The sequence below is a fragment of the Marmota monax genome, unplaced genomic scaffold (genome assembly GCF_021218885.2).
Source record: "Marmota monax isolate L192 unplaced genomic scaffold, Marmota_monax_Labrador192_F-V1.1 WCK01_AAM20220418_F8-fsc00044, whole genome shotgun sequence".
NCBI classification, from domain to species: domain Eukaryota; kingdom Metazoa; phylum Chordata; class Mammalia; order Rodentia; family Sciuridae; genus Marmota; species Marmota monax.
The window spans coordinates 15339754-15344463 of NW_026695198.1; positions in this window are offsets into that span (position 1 = coordinate 15339754).

Sequence of the window (4710 nt, forward strand, 5' to 3'; positions counted from 1 at the left end):
AGCACATTCTTATTAAACAGCTTGCATATGTGTGCCAAGTATGGTGAGTTTTACAGTTCACTGGGTTGCATTGTATACCGGACACTTAAAAGAACATTGCAAAGAGATGGTCTGACTTACTGGAAGTTTCAAGCCAAGCCTCAAACCCCATATCTTGCCCTATTTTTAAATTTTTAATTAAGTTTTTATTATGAAGTGTTGAGACATTTTACATGACAATTCAGTTTCTAGGAGTCAATGACATAATTTTTTAAGAGAGAAATTTTTTTTTAAAAAAAAGGAGAGAGAAAAGAAAAAGCAGTGTCCTGAATTAAAAGAGAATTAAAAGGTCTAACAAAAATATTGCGTGTACAATATTTTAATCCTGATTCCAAAAAATGAATTATAAAATGATATTTTTGAGACAATCGAGTATATATGGTTATAGAACTGGTATTAGAAATACCAATAAATTGTTAGTTTTGTGAATATGGCTTTGTGGTACATAAGAAAATATTCATATTTCAGAGATGGATACTTGATATATAAGAGGACAAAATTATATGATATTTAGAATTTGCTTTCAAGCATTTAAGTAAAGGAAGTTTTTTTTTTCTCTGTGACAGAGTACATAGATTAGGAAGCATTAAAACACTTCTAAAGTTTCTTTACCCATGTTAAATTGTTATGCATGTATGCCAGTATTGTTCAGTCAGCATTTATAGAATGCTGTCTATAAACGAATTGCCACACTAGATATAAAAAAAAAGTTAAAAATAAGTAAAAGATGTAGCCAAATGCTCTCCAAAACCCACAATCTGACATGGAGGAGAAAGACCCTAAGTGCCATATGTGCCAGTGGTTATACTGTCCACCTTCTTTTCTTCCTTCTTGCCCCCACCCCCACCCCTTCCTCCTTCCCTCTCTCTTTTTCTTCAGTACTGGGGATTAAACCCACAGGTGCTCTATCACTGAGCTACATCCCCTATTTTTCTTTTTTCCTTGAGACAAGGTCATGTTAAGTGGCCCAAGCTGGGCCTCAAATTGTGATCCTCCTGCCTCAGCTTCCCGAGTCACTGGGAATTACTTGCCTGCAGCATCACACCCAGCTGTTCACTTTCATTTTTGCTGCCTCATTTTACTTTCAAACTAAATTCTAGAAAGATTTCATTTATTCCCACTTTATAGAGGAGGAAGCCCAGAGATGTTAGCTGGTCCCAAATTACATAGTTTCTAAGTGACAAAGTAGCCTGACTCCAAAGCCCAGGCTCCCTCTACATCATCATGTTTTATAAGTCACAGAAACATTGAACTGAACACTGGAAAATTTCACTTACTCAACATTCTCAGGAATGAGTCATGCTGGACAGATAAGTAAGTGAAAGGCCATCCTCTGGGAAACATTGTTCAAACCCTTCCAAAGTTAGATCAGACAAGACTCAGAAGACTTTGGGGAAAAATCTTTTCCTCCCTGTATTACTTTTCCCTCTTAGGCTTCTTAGATTTGAAGCCCAGCACACCTGGTTTCTAATTAGCATGTTCTTGAAAGTTCCAGCACAAGAAGGCCAAAGATCCCTTTTATCTATCCTACTCTCCCAAAGCACAAATTAGATATAATGAAAATTCAGAAATCATTTTAGTACATATGAAAGGAGAACAAAACAGGAAACATTTACAGAAAATACAATCAGCATCAAAAAGTTAGGAGTTCAAAGCACAGTTTTCTGATACCACATTGGGCATCCATGCAATCCAGTATCTTAAAACAATGCCCCTTGATCCTAGATGGGGGTACAGCTTTGCAGAGTTGTTTCTCTCTCTCTCTCTCTCTCTCTCTCTCTCTCTCTCTCTCTTTTGGTTTGTTTGTTGTGGTACTGGGGATTGGACTCAGGATCTTGTGCACAATGGGTAAGTGCTCTATCACTGGGTGACATCCCCAACCCTTTTTATTTTTAGATAGGTCTTACTAAATTGCCCTAGATTGTCCTCGAACTTTCAATCCTCCTGCCTTCAGCCTCCTGAGTAGCTGGGAGCACAGACTTACACCTCCAGGTCTGACCCTTTTACTTGTCAGCATTTTGTTACCTCCTGATTAGGTAGCTTTTGGTATTTATGTTGTTCTAGAAATGGGTCTAATGATTCATTCTATTCCTACTATATGTGACTTCCCTAAATTTTAGTTTCATCATCATCTATATAAAAAGCTGGGCATGGCGGTGCACACCTGCAATATCAGCTATTCAGGCGCCTGAGGCAGGAGGATCTGAAGTTTCAGGCCAGTTTTGGCAACATAGAAAGACCCTATCTCAAAAAATTAAAAATACAAATTTTAAAAAGCTGGGGATGTAGTACCCCCAGCACCTTGGAGTTCAGTTGCTGATACCAGAAAAAAGGGTAGGGGAATAAACATTTCTAACTCACAGAGATCAGATAAATCATGCAGGTATATGATACATCGTAAGAACCCAAGCAATTTTTCTTCTTCTCTCTTTTTTTGTACAAGTGATTGAACCCAGGGGTACTTTACCACTGAGCTATATCCCCAACCCTTTTTCATTTTGAGACAATCTTGCTAAATTGCCCAGGCTCACTTTGAATTTGCAGTTCTCCTGCCTCAACCTCCTGAGTTGCTGAATTACAAGTGTGTGCCTCTATGTCTGGCTTTCTTCACACTTGTCTAATAATAGTAGCAATTATAGCTAATGTTTGAGTACTTACCATTTCCCAGCACTGTTCTAAGCACTCTACACACATTACTAGTTTAATTCTCACCACAATCTTATAAGGTAGGTGTAATGACCACCTTCTTTTTATAGATAAAGGCACAGAAGCACAGGAGGGAAAAAGAAGTTGCCCAAGTTCAAACATCTAATAAATAACAGAGCTGGGATTCAATCTAGATAGGTGGGGTCCAGGATCAGCATTTTTAATCACCATCCAGAGAAAGGACCCTCTGTGTTAAAGGTCAACCACCCACCTGTATTCTACTCAGTTTGTCTCTAGTCTGTCTCTAAAATCAATAAAATGTTTGATTGTATGTGTATACACACACACACACACACTATACACACACACACACACACACACACACACACATATATAAAGGTAAATTCATTTGGAGGAAAAAAATTACCAAGCACCATCACTTTGTAAAGGAGGAAGGAGTTTTGTCAAATTGCTTTTAAAAAACCTATCAGTAAACAGTGAATATTTCCCATATCATTAGGACAGTGCTCAAGAACAAGGTTACAAGTAGCTATAGGTTGAATAATAAACTACTTTATTAGCTGTTTGAATGTCACCTACCTTCTCTGAGTGTTTTCTTGTCTATAAATGATAATTCCAATCAGATAGGGATAGTTTTTTTGTGTGGTGCTGGGGATTGAACTTGGAACCTTGTACATGCAAGGCAAGCACTCTACCAACTGAGCTATATATAGCCCCTCTACAATACCACTTTAATGGCCAAAAAGCATCTCACCTCATGAGGGATATAATGATTCATTTAACCAGTTCCATCTGTTAAACATTTAGATCATCTTCAATATTAGCAATAATATAAACAATAGCAAAACTTTCCCATACATTTCTATTTCTTCAGGATTAAATCCTAAGTGATGAACTATGTAAACTTTTTTTTTTTGTGTGTGTGTGTGTGGTGCTGGGGATCAAATCAGGGCCTTGTGCATGCGAGGCAAGCACTCTACCAACTGAGCTATATCCCCCCAACTGAGCTATATCTCAGCCCCTTATGTAAACTTTTAACATACATTATAAAAGTACTTATTTGTGAAGCTGGTCATGGTGGTATATGCCTGTAATGCCAGTGACTTGGGATGCTGTGGTAGGAAATCACAAGTTCAAGGTTAGCTTGGGCAACCTAGAAAGACCCTATCTCAAAATAGAAATAAATATGTTAAAGGGCTGGGGATGGAACTTAAATGGTGAAGCACCCTTGGATTCAATTCCTGATATATCTATATCAATATATAGTTTTACCAAGTTAAACATCCTCTACATTGTATTAAAGGTATATATATTCAACTTGTCAACACTGGACATTTTTTAAAGATCTGTGCTAATTTTATATCCCCACAACCCACTGAAAAATATTTTTATTGGTGCATTAAAATTATACATAATAGTGGGATTCAAGATGCCATATTGGTTCATGCGCATAATTTGATCCCTTTCATCCCCTTTCCCTCCCCTTCTACCTCCCACTGATCTGCTTGCTTTACTGATTTCCCTTTTATTATTATTATTAGTAGTAATAGTAGTAGTACAACTGTATATATGAATGAGGATTCATTCACAACTCATTTTTAAATTTATTCAGACATTTCAATGTCTTGTTATGTTATAGATCGCTTAGACTCATTCTTTAAAAGTATGGGATTGGAATAAAAAGAAAAATAACTTGAACAGGCAAAAATTTAAATATAGTATATTTTAGAGGTGGCATTTGACATCATTTATAAAAGGATAAACTTTTCCAGTGGTTTTCAAAGTATTCCCTGGAGTTGTGGTGGGGCAGGTAGAAAGGAGATGCTAACTGAGTGAAATAACTCATTCTTTCTCACTTCAATTACATTGATCTGTTTTATATATTGAATTTATTGGTAAGCTTTGATCTGAAGGGTTTTATACCTGAAAACAAAAGTAAAAGCATATTGAATGCAAAATTTTGCAATAAATAGATTTAAAAAGTTGACTCACATCATATACAAA